At 40.2% G+C, this 12,462-nt stretch overlaps 1 protein-coding gene across 1 annotated transcript in view; it reads right to left on the reverse strand.

Annotated features, from left to right (window-relative positions):
• PDE11A (phosphodiesterase 11A) overlaps positions 1-12,462 on the reverse strand; it is a 262,481-nt gene that overhangs the window by 172,914 nt on the left and 77,105 nt on the right. The gene's annotated exons all lie outside the window — the stretch shown is intronic.

Below are 12,462 nucleotides of genomic sequence, written 5' to 3' on the forward strand. Positions count from 1 at the left end.
AACCAGTCAACAGGAACTCAACCCTGAATATTCATTGGAAGGACTGATGCTGAAACTAAAGCTCCAATACTTTGGTCACCTGATGCAAAAGTCAACTCATTTGAAAAGACCCTGATGCTGGGAAAGATTGAAAGCAGGAGGAGAATGGGATGACAGAGGATGAGATGGTTGGATGGCATCACCGATTCAATGGACATGAGTTTGACAAGCTCTGGGAGATGGTGAAGGACAGGGAAGCCTGGTGTGCTGCAGTCCATGGGGTCACAAAAAGTCAGACACAACTGAGCAACTGAACAACAAATGATGTAGTAGTGACCACAACAGGGAACTAATTAGTACATAACCATTTGAAGAGAGTAATTTGTGTTTCTTTTTTTCTTTTCTCCAAAAGAAGTGTTTACATAATCCATCATATTGTCAGTAAAAAAGAATTTACAAGTGGGAATAATTCCATTTCTGTTGATGCATTCCATTTGGCTTTGTAATTGCACACTTGTATCCATTGTACCTACAAATAAACATGGGTCTTTCCAGGGTTGATACTTACCATTTGGGCAGTCATTGGATTGTGGTCTGACAGTAACCTGGTCTAGAAAAAACTATTTTGGTAGACAAAATAGGATGTTTAAATGAGACTCTTTCTGCCTGAGTTTATAGTTGAGACAAATAGGTACTACATTCTAAAGGGAGTGCCAGGCCATCTAGGCCTTTTATGTAGGACTTGGAAAGAAGGTGCCCCAAACTAGTTCTCCTGCCTCCAAGTTAAGGCGCTTGTTTCCCACTCTGCATTGTGTAAAAAGGATAACAGTTTATGAGAGCCCCATATTGAGGAGACGGGGTTCCCTGATGGCTCAGTGGTAAAGAATCCATCTGCCAATGAGGGAGATGTAGGTTCCATCCCTGGATCAGGAAGATCCCCTGGAGGAGGGCATGGCAACCCACTCCAGTATTCTTGCCTGAAGAATCCCATGGACAGAGGAGCCTGGTGACCTATAGTCCAAAGGGTCGCAAAGAGTCAGACAACACTGAGCAACTGAGTATGCATATTGAGGATATCTTAGGGTTTCTTGAGAGTTCCTTCTGGAGAATCATTTGGGGGACCTACTGTGTCTTTCACCTTAGTGTAGTGTGGGAACAGAGACTGGTACCTGACTCACACCTAAAAACTACAGAAGTTAGTGAGCATAAAGAGAGAGGTGTTTTGAGGAGGACTTGCACTTCAATCTAATGGTTGAAAACATGTGATTTTTCCCATAGATCAAATGGATCTATGAAAGATATCCAGGTTTAAAAGGACTTTGACCTGAAAGCATCCCAAGTGTTTATCAACAGATGAATGAATGAACACGTGTAATAGACAAATATAATGGAATATTCAGTTCAGTTCAGTTGCTCAGTCATGTCCGACTCTTTGCGACCCCATGAATCGCAGCACGCCAGGCCTCCCTGTCTATCACCAACTCCCGGAGTTTACTCAAACTCATGTCCATTGAGTCGGTGATGCCATCCAGCCATCTCATCCTCTGTCATCCCCTTCTCCTCCTGCCCCCAATCCCTCCCAGCATCAGGGTCTTTTCCAATGAGTCAACTCTTCGCATGAGGTGTCCAAAGTATTGGAGTTTCAGCTTCAGCATCAGTCCTTCCAATGAATACCCAGGACTAATCTCCTTTAGGATGGACTGGTTGGATCTCCTTGCTGTCCAAGGGACTCTCAAGAGTCTTCTCCAACACCACAGTTCAAAAGCATCAATTTTTCAGCGCTCAGCTTTCTTCACAGTCCAACTCTCACATCCATACATGACCACTGGAAAAACCATAACCAGTGGAATATTAGTCAGCCTTAAAAAGGAAGAAAATTTGGACATATGCTTCAACATAGATGAATCTTGAAAATAAGTGAAATAAGCCAGTTGCATATGGACAATTAAGATTTTGCTATATGAGGTACCCTGAGTAGAGAAATACGTAGATGAAAAGGAGAATGGTGGTTGCCATGGGCTGCATGCAAGGAAAAATGAGGAGTTAATGTTTAATGGGCATCGACTTTCACTTTGGGAAGATGAAAAAGTTCTGGTGATGGATGATGGTGATGGTTGCATAACAATATGAATGTACTTATGCCACTGAACTGTATAACTAAAAATAGTAAATTTTATGCTGTGTCTATTTTACCACAGTTAAAAATAAGAAACAAAAATAGGCCTTGACCAAGAGGAATTCCTGGAAGAATGAGATGATCTCCATGAAGAAGGGTGTGGATGGGCCCCTGGAAGCCAGGGGCTGAGGGGGGATTATAACCAGTCATCAGGAGAGGCACACCCATATCAGGGACTGCCATTAGGAGGCTGCTACTCCTAAGAGTCCTCTGAAGAATTTATAAAAGCCACTCATGATAAAAAGAGAATGTTGGTATCTGATACAGAGGGCCCTGAAACCAAATTAGGGCAGCATCTGTCAAGTAAGGCTTTGCCCTCTCATCTGACCTCCCTGCATCTGTCTTGGGGGAGGAAGTGAACTGAGGAAGAGTAACAAGGCTCAAGAGTAACAAGGCTCAGTAACAAGAGTAACATGACCCTCTCCATGTCCGAATCAATGGACTCAATGGACTCAATGGACATGAGTTTGAGCAAACGCCGGGAGATGGTGAGAGATAGGGAAGCCTGTCGTGCTACAGTCCATGGGGTCACAAAGAGTCAGACACGACTTAGCGACTGAACAACAAATGATCCTCTCCTAGCCACAGGCTTCTTATCCTAAACAAGGGGAATAGCTGGGGGGCTGTATAACTCCTGAGTATGTCAGAAGAGCCGTAGAATCTACCAGAGTTCACCCTGGAGTAGGGAAGACTGATTTAGCAGAGTAATTTTAAAGGAAGAGGGTTGAGAAAGAATCAAATGGCATTCTGCTGGCATCTTAGGAGTCTAACATTTTCAATCACCCAGTTAGAGAGAAATCTCCTCTTGGAGCTTAGGAGATTTCTCATGGAGAAATTCATGGCTGCACACCTTCATTTATTCAATATACTTGTATTGAGTACCATTATATTTATATAAAACATCAAACGGAATAAAAGGTAGCTAAGACATGATCATATGCTTTGATGGACACATGTTCTAACAGAGGAAAACACAGACTCGCCATTAACTGCAATATAGGGCAAAGAGAGGAACATATAACCATGAGATCAGAAGCTTTACACAGAGAAGATTACATGTAAATCAAGCTTTGAATGATGGGACAGTTTTGAGGGGAGATGGCATAACTGGGACAGAATAAAGTGGAGAGGATGTTAGAACAAAAATCAGAGGGCAGAGAAGCAGGTGGTTGATTTGTAGACTATGATGTAGCTGAGTTTTGTAATTAGCACAGAATACTCTGAGAAGAGAAATGAGGGCCAGAGGCAGGACGTTTGTTTGGTATCTGATTTCCAGGGACCTCAAAGGCCAGAAGTTTGTACTTTGATAGGTAATTTGGGAATAATTTAAGGTTAGCGAGTGGGTGAATGATGCAATCTAAAATATGGTTTAGGAAGAACAAATAGAAGGCTAGTACATTTGCTCAGTCAGGAGGCAATGAAGCCTCTAAGTAGGAAGAGGCTTTCCAACTGCTGCGGCAATTGGAAAGGAGGAAATGGATGGAAGAGGCTTTTGCGAGGGAGAATCAATGGGGCTGCTCCTGATTGCATATGCCCTTTTCACACTTCCTGTTTGCCCTTCATTCCTTTCCTCTTTTGATCATAAAGGTGTGTGCTTCTGCCGGTGCTTAGTCGTGTCTGACTCTCTGTGACCCTATGGACTGCAGCCCCGCCAGGCTCCTTTGTCTGTGGGATTCTCTAGGCAGGAGTACTGGAGTAGGTTGCCTTGCCCTCTTTCAGGGGATCTTCCGCAGTCTCTATGAAAGACACTCCAAAGGACAATTCTTGATGTTCAAAATGAAAAAGTAATATCCTATATCTACAGCTGTGTTGTATTTTCTCTGTATTACCTATAGACTTAGAGGTAAAGCTTTCCCACTCTTATCATAGGATCCTTACTGTCAGAAAATGTAAACACACATCAGTACATTTCTTGTGAAATTTCTGCTGCTCATGCAAAATGGAAATGAAGATCACAGAAGTAAAGTTATTAAACATGATGGTAAATTCCTCTTTTTGTTCTGTTATTCAGCTTTAAGAGCATCTCTGTTCTCTAAAAGCCTCAGAGTATTAATTTTATATATTTAGGAACAAAAGAGTCTAATAATAGAACTACATAACTAAATCATGAACAATTAAGAAAAGCAATCAGAAAAGTAACTAATTTATAATTTACCTATTTATAAAGCTTATAAACAAAGTTTATAATTCACCTGTTAAGCAAAATCCAGATAATGTGTTAGTCACTTCATTTTTAAAGGCCAGAAAAGTAGAAAATATTTTGTATGCTTATAGTTCTATTTTTCACCGTTTGTGAATTAAACTAAAATGAGCTGAAACTGTCAGTATGGCAAATCTTTTGGGAGAGGCTTTGCCTTTGGACATGTGCAAATTTGGATGACTTACATGCTGTTTTTGACATGGGGAATTCTGTCAAGGAATCAGGAAATGAGTGGCCTGTTTTCAGCTCTCACTTCAAGCTGGAAATTATCTTTGTAATAAAAGAAGCAAAAAATTACAGCTCTTGCCCAGCCCCTCAGTCAAAGGTTTTACAGCAAATCTTGGGCTGAGCAGACTCAGAACTCAGTGCTGATTAGGGACAGTGAGTGCTCTGGGTAATAGAATAGCTAACTGTAACTAAAGGTTCTCTTTAAACACTTTCCCTGCATTATTTAACTGAGAGTAAGTGAGAGGGCGTGCAAGCCAGGGGGACGGAACCCATGCAGTGCTATCCTTGTATCATCTCCCCTGGGACCTGGGCTCACCCACTCCCCTTATCCTATCAAAGTGGCCAAGCAAAGGTTTCCCACTCAAATCAGGACCGTTCTTCTTGTGTTGTCTCACATTTGCTTATTTTCTCCAGCTTTATCCTACTCGATTTAACTGTTTAACTGTCAAAGCAACTTTCTTAGCATATGTGAAAAAAACTAAGACTGAAAGGGTAAGTATCTTGTCCAAGATAGACAGCTACTAAACCAGGATTCAATCCTAACCAGACTAATGCCAAAGACAAGGCTTTAAATCTTCTCCCTGCACTGCCTTTCACTGGGATAAAGCCTGAAGCCTCCTTCTGCAGGGGAAAATGGATGGGAGTGGGGGCCCCTGCCTTAAAAGTGTACCTCTAGTGAGCTCTGAACATTTCTGGGAGCACCTGTGAGGATTAGCCTTCCCAGAGAACTTATTTGCAGAATGTTTACTTCCCGAGGATGTACCAAAAGGGTATTTTTATTTAAAGTGCCTGGGGAAAGAATTTTTACAAGAAAGAAGAGAGCATTGTGCCTTCTTAAGGTCTTAAGGGCAGCAGGAAGGAGTGTATTCAGAGGACCGCTCCAGGCCAGGAGCTCTGGCGCCTCCCTCTGGGGAGGTGCGGTAGGGGTGGGGATACTGTCACTGGGGGCTGGAGCCTAGATTATTTCCTTCCCCTCTCATTACCAACTGAAAAAAAAAGACAGTGCAGTAAGATTAGGGGAAAGGAGAAAGCCACACCCAGACACAGATCTTGGGACAAGAATAAAAACTGGAGAGAATAAGCAAATATGAGACAACACAAGAGGAACCTGTCCCGAGCCAAGTGGGAACCTTTGCTTGGCCACGATGGGATAAGGGGAGTGGATGAGCCCAGGTTCTGTCCTGGGGGAGATGGTACAAGAACAGCACTGCTGTTCTGTCCCCAGCAGGGTTCTGTCCCCCTGGCTTACACGGCCTCTCACTTGCTTTCATGGTCTCCCTCTCTCTCTTTCTCTCTTCCCTATTATTGTTATTATTGCTATTTTACCCTTAAAAAGGCTTGCTAAATTTTCCTGCAAAGTACCTTACATCCCTCATTGAACTACACTGACATAAGTACATAGATATATACACATAACTCTATTAAATATTTATGTAAATATTACACTATTCATATTCACATATAATATTTACAAATACATAATTTTAAACTACAGATTCATTCAGAAGCTAATGTATATTATAGCATATGTAGATCTCATTCCAAAGTTTGCGTTTAGTTGCTCTCAAAGCATCATACTGTCTTCATAAAGTTCTGAGATAAGAAATCCTTCCAGATATTCTTGCATATGGATTCCTGGGCTAGGGAGGGAGGTGGATACCCCTTGATTATTACAGAGTTTGGTGATTGGTGGGGTAGGGGTTGAGTGGAGGGACAAAACCAAGATGGCAACACCAGAATTCTGACTGGGAATGCCACTTTTGACACTGGCACAAATAAAGCACACGGAACACAGAAGTCCACACAAATAAATCAGCCTCTAAAAGGTGAGATTGTTACAAGGCTCAGAGATGGGCTGAAAATTTGGGAGTGTCAGGAATAATTTTTGTGTCTAAGGACAAGAGGTATTTGAGTCACACAAACAAGTGGGTCAAATGATCAATTATTGGGTAAGGAGACTATGATAGTAGTACTTTCTAGGTAATGGGAATTGTGGGGTTCCCTAGGTCTGTTAGGTAGATAATTAAGAAGTGGTACCAGTGAAAACAAAGTAAGTCAGATAGATCTTTGCCTCCAGGACCTTTGTCACCCCAAAATGTGTGGTTTCCTGTCAGTCTGGATGTTCCTGTTTTTCTTTGTCTGCCCACAGATCCCCGTTGTTCACAAGATGTATGGTTTCCTGCCATTTGGTCCATGACCCCTTTCTCTTCTCGTATCTGGCTACTTGCCTATTCTAACAGTATTATATCACTTTTATGTGGAATCGTTTAAAAACGATACAAATGAACTTATTTACAAAACAGAAATAAACTCACAGATATAGAAAACAAACTTACGATTACCAAAGGGGAAAGGGTGGGGGAGGAATAGACACACTACTATATACAAAATAGATAAAGAACAAGGTCCTACTGTATGGTACAAGGAACTACATTCAGTAAGTTACGATAACCTATAAAGGAAAAGAATCTGAAAAAGATTATCTAAATAACTGAATCATTTTTCTGTATATTACACAACATTATAAATCAACTACATTTCAATTTTTAAAAAGCAGTGGAACCAGTGAGAATGCTGGCTTTCATTGGTAAATGGCCATTCATGCTTCAACCCAGTTATCTTGGCCCTCTTCAGTAGCCACTAGGAGGTAGGCAAGGAGTGAGAAAATGAGCTTATATGAGATATTCTGTGTGTGTGTGTGTGTGTGAAAGAGAGAGAGAAAGAGAGAATTCCATCATGGCAATATGAAGTAGGGTTTAAGTGGGGCTAGTTTATAGTGTGTCCTCCTTTATATAGTCTCAGAAATTCTGAAACAATGGATGAAGTAACTCTCTAGAGATCCGAATTCAATGAGAGTGAAGGAGGCATGACTCAACATTTGCTGTTCCAAATTCCTGTCTTTTGCTCTTTCTTCCAATTCATGATAATTTCTCACTAATAAAAATACAATTATAAGTAATAAACTGTTACTATTGCCATAATTTTATTGACCACATCCTAAAATCTTCATATATATCATCTCATTTAATTCTTACCATTGAGGCAGGTGACAGAGCTAGCATTTAAAAATGGTTCTGCATACAGACCTTAATGTTCTACTAGTGATTCTTATTTGCTGGCTGCATGTTTAAAGTTCACCTGTATATTAACTCAACCTGTAGATACTGTGTTTATTTCTTACTGGAGAGATGTTACATATAAACAAAGCTGGACTATCTCAGAGGGAGAGCAAAAAATCCCTTCCTCCCGTTCTTTCCTTCCTCCTTCTTTTTCCCCTTCATCTATTCATCCAAAACTGTTCAATAAATACCAAAGTACCCTGCTAGACTCTGAAAATATGGTTGTAAAAGAAAAAAAGACACAGATCCCTGTTGCTTCCAGATGTCAAGGTCTGGTTAGGAAGGGAAAAGTATGTAGATGGTCATGCTTCACTTAGTGTCTGACTCTTTGAGACCCCATGGACTGTAGCCTGCCAGGCTCCTATGTCCATGGGGATTCTCTAGGCAAGAATACTGGAGTGGGTAGCCTTTCGCTTCTCCAGGGGATCTTCCCAACCCAGGAATTGACCTGGGGGACTCCTGCTTTACCAGCTGAGGTACCAGGGAAGCCCCACATAGATGGTTGGCTATTAATTTTAAGTCTTCTAAACCTTAAACCAGAATTCTGCAGGTATCACTGATTCCCCTATTTACCCTCTTCCTTGGTTTTCCCTTCCTAACAATGCCTCACTTGATACATGGAATATTTTGAAGATTGTACGTGTCTTATATCATACTGTACCGTATGTTATCTAGACACTGACATTTTATCTGCTCTACTTATTCCATGTGGGTTAGTCGCTCAGTCGTGTCTGACTCTTGCGACCCCAGGACTGTATAGCCCACCAGTCTCCTCTGTCCATGGAATTCTCCAGGCAAGAATTTTGGAGTGGGTTGCCATTTCCTTCTCCAGGGGATCTTCCCAACCTAGAGATCAAATCTGGGTCTCCTACATTGCAAGCATATTCTTTATTATATGAGCCACCAGGGAAGCCAAACTTATTTCATAGATATAAATAAAATCTTTGCTAATAGCTATAGAAGAGAAGTTGGAAAAAAATATGAATTGGGTCTAAACAAGCTGGGATTCAGGGGAGACTAGAGCTATACTTTTATTTTATTTTCTTTCATTTATTTTTATTAGTTGGAGGCTAATTACTTTACAGTATTGTAGTGGTTTTTGCCATACATTGACGTGAATCAGCCATGGATTTACATGTGTTCCCCATCCTGATCCCCGCCCCCCCCCACCTCCCTCCCCATCCCATCCCTCTGGGTCTTCTCAGTGCACCAGCCCTGAGCACTTGTCTCATGCATCCAACCTGGGCTGGCGATCTGTTTCACCCTTGATAGTATACTTGTTTCAATGCTATTCTCTCAGATCATCCCACCCTCACCTTCTCCCACAGAGTCCAAAAGTCTGTTCTATACATCTGTGTCTCTTTCTCTGTCCTGCATATAGGGTTATCGTTACCATCTTTCTAAATTCCACATATATGTGTTAGTATGCTGTAATGTTCTTTATCTTTCTGGCTTACTTCACTCTGTATAATGGGCTCCAGTTTCATCCACCTCATTAGAACTGATTCAAATGTATTCTTTTTAATGGCTGAGTAATATTCCATTGTGTATATGTACCATAGCTTTCTTATCCATTCATCCACTCATGGGCATCTAGGTTGCTTCCATGTCCTGGCTATTATAAACAGTGCTGTGATGAACATTGGGGTACACGTGTCTCTTTCAGATCTGGTTTCCTTGGTGTGTATGCCCAGGAGTGGGATTGCTGGGTCATATGGCAGTTCTATTTCCAGTTTTTTAAGAAATCTCCACACTGTTCTCCATAGTGGCTGTACTAGTTTGCATTCCCACCAACAGTGTAAGAGGGTTCCCTTTTCTCCACACCCTCTCCAGCATTTATTGCTTGTAGACTTTTGGGTAGTAGCCATTCTGACTGGTGTGTAGTGGTACCTCATTGTGGTTTTGATTTGCATTTCTCTGATAATGAGTGATGTTGAGCATCTTTTCATGTGTTTGTTAGCCATCTGTATTTCTTCTTTGGAGAAATGTCTGTTTAGTTCTTTGGCCCATTTTTTTGATTGGGTCATTTATTTTTCTGGAATTGAGCTGCAGGAGCTGCTTGTATATTTTTGAGATTAATCCTTTGTCTGTTGCTTTGTTTGCTATTATTTGCTCCCATTCTGAAGAGCGTTTTTTCACTTTGCTTATAGTTTCCTTTGTTGTGCAAAAGCTTTTAAGTTTCATTAGGTCCCATTTGTTTATTTTTGTTTTTATTTCCAATATTCTGGGAGGTGGGTCATAGAGGATCTTGCTGTGATTTATGTCAGAGAGTGTTTTGCCTATGTTCTCCTCTAGGAGTTTTATAGTTTCTGGTCTTACAGTTAGATCTTTAATCCATTTTGAGTTTATTTTTGTGTATGGTGTTAGACAGTGTTCTAGTTTCATTCTTTTACAAGTGATTGACCAGTTTTCCCAGCATCACTTATTAAAGAGGTTGTCTTTTTTCCATTGTATATTCTTGCCTCCTTTGTCAAAGATAATGTGTTCATAGGTATGTGGATTTATCTCTGGGCTTTCTATTTTGTTCCATTGATCTATATTTCTGTCTTTGTGCCAGTACCATACTGTCTTGATGACTGTGGCTTTGTAGTAGAGCCTGAAGTCAGGCAGGTTGATTCCTCCAATTCCATTCTTCTTTCTCAAGATTGCTTTAGCTTTTCAAGGTTTTTTGTATTTCCATACAAATTGTGAAATTCTTTGGTCTAGTTCTGTGAAAAATACCGTTGGTAGCTTAATAGGGATTGCATTGAATCTATAGATTGCTTTGGGTAGAATAGCCATTTTGACAATATTGATTCTTCCAATCCATGAACACGGTATGTTTCTCCATCTGTTTGTGTCCTCTTTGATTTCTTTCATCAGTGTTTATAGTTTTCTATGTATAGGTCTTTTGTTTTCTTTAGGTAGATATACTCCTAAGTATTTTATTCTTTTTGTTGCAATGGTGAATGGTATTGTTTCCTTAATTTCTCTTTCTGTTTTCTCATTGTTAGTGTATATGAATGCAAGGGATTTCTGTGTGTTAATTTTATATCCTGCAACTTTACTATATTCATTAGCTCTAGTAATTTTCTGGTTGAGTCTTTAGGGTTTTCTATGTAGAGGATCATGTCGTCTGCAAACAGAATTCAAAAGCTTTACAGACAAGCAAAAGCTGAGAGAATTCAGCACCACCAAACCAGCTCTTCAACAAATGCTAAAGGATCTTCTCTAGACAGGAAACACAGAAAGGCTGTATGACCGTGAACCCAAAACAACAAAGCAAATGGCAACGGGACCATACTTATCAATAACTACCTTAAACGTAAATGGGTTGAATGCCCCAATCAAAAGACAAAGATGGGCTGAATGGATACAAAATAAGACCCCTATATATGCTGTCTACAAGAGACCCACCTCAAAACAAGGGACACATACAGACTGAAAGTGAAGGGCTGGAAAAAAATATTTCATGCAAACGGAGACAAAAAGAAAGCAGGAGTCACAATACTCATATCAGATAAAATAGACTTTAAGATAAAGGCTGTGAAAAGAGACAAAGAAGAACACTACATAATGACCAAAGGTTCAATCCAAGAAGAAGATATAACAATTATAAATATATATGCACCCAACATAGGAGCACCGCAACGTGTAAGGCAATTGCTAACAAGTATGAAAGGGGAAATTAACAATAACACAATAATAGTGGGTGACTTTAATACCCCACTCACACCTATGGATAGATCAACTAAACAGAAAATTAACAAGGAAACACAAACTTTAAATGACACAATGGACCAGCTAGACATAATTGATATCTGTAGGACATTTCACCCCAAAACAATCAATTTCACAGTGCACATGGAACCTTCTCCAGAATAGATCACATCCTGGGCCATAAATCTAGCCTTGGTAAATTCAAAAAAACTGAAATCATTCCAGTCATCCTTTCTGACCACAATGCAGTAAGATTAGATCTCAATTACAGGAAAAAAACTATTAAAAATTCAAACATATGGAGGCTAAATAACATGCTTCTGAATAACCAACAAATCATAGAAGAAATCAAAAAAGAAATCAAAATATGCATAGAAATGAATGAAAATGAAAACACAACAACCCAAAACCTATGGGACACTGTAAAAGCAGTGCTAAGGGGAAGGTTCATAGCATCACAGGCTTACCTCAAGAAACAAGAAAAAAGTCAAATAAATAACCTAACTCTACACCTAAAACAACTAGAGAAGGTAGAGCTATACTTTTAGAACTTAGTGGGTCTTAGAGGAGATGGAGTACAGGCCCAGGAAACAGGGCTGAGTTCTCAGCAGGATGCTCATGTCTGTGCGGGGAGCGGGGAGGGGCTTGCATGGCGACAAGATCAGTTTCCCCCATCTGCATCACACATTATCACAGTGGAGTTTTTTTCTTACAGTAATAAAAGTTGTGAATTTCCACATTATCTATACATATTCAAAATACATTCTTAATACATTTTAAATCCTGACAAATTAATTCTGGATCATCCCTTTTAGTAAACCTAAAATTTTAAATCTGTGCTTATAATAACTGTACACAGGTGACGCAATGGTAAAGAAAAGGTAAAAAGTAGGAAATGTCAATGAACTCCAATATTCTTACCTGGAAAATTCCATGGACAGAGGAGCTTGGTGAGCTACAGTCTATGGGGTCGCCAAGAGTCAGATACAACTGACCATTCATGCGTTATACAACATATATGGTTGGGCTGCAGGGGATCTGTGATTATACCTGAATTATAA

This window comes from Cervus canadensis, chromosome 15, assembly GCF_019320065.1.
Source record: "Cervus canadensis isolate Bull #8, Minnesota chromosome 15, ASM1932006v1, whole genome shotgun sequence".
NCBI classification, from domain to species: Eukaryota; Metazoa; Chordata; class Mammalia; order Artiodactyla; family Cervidae; genus Cervus; species Cervus canadensis.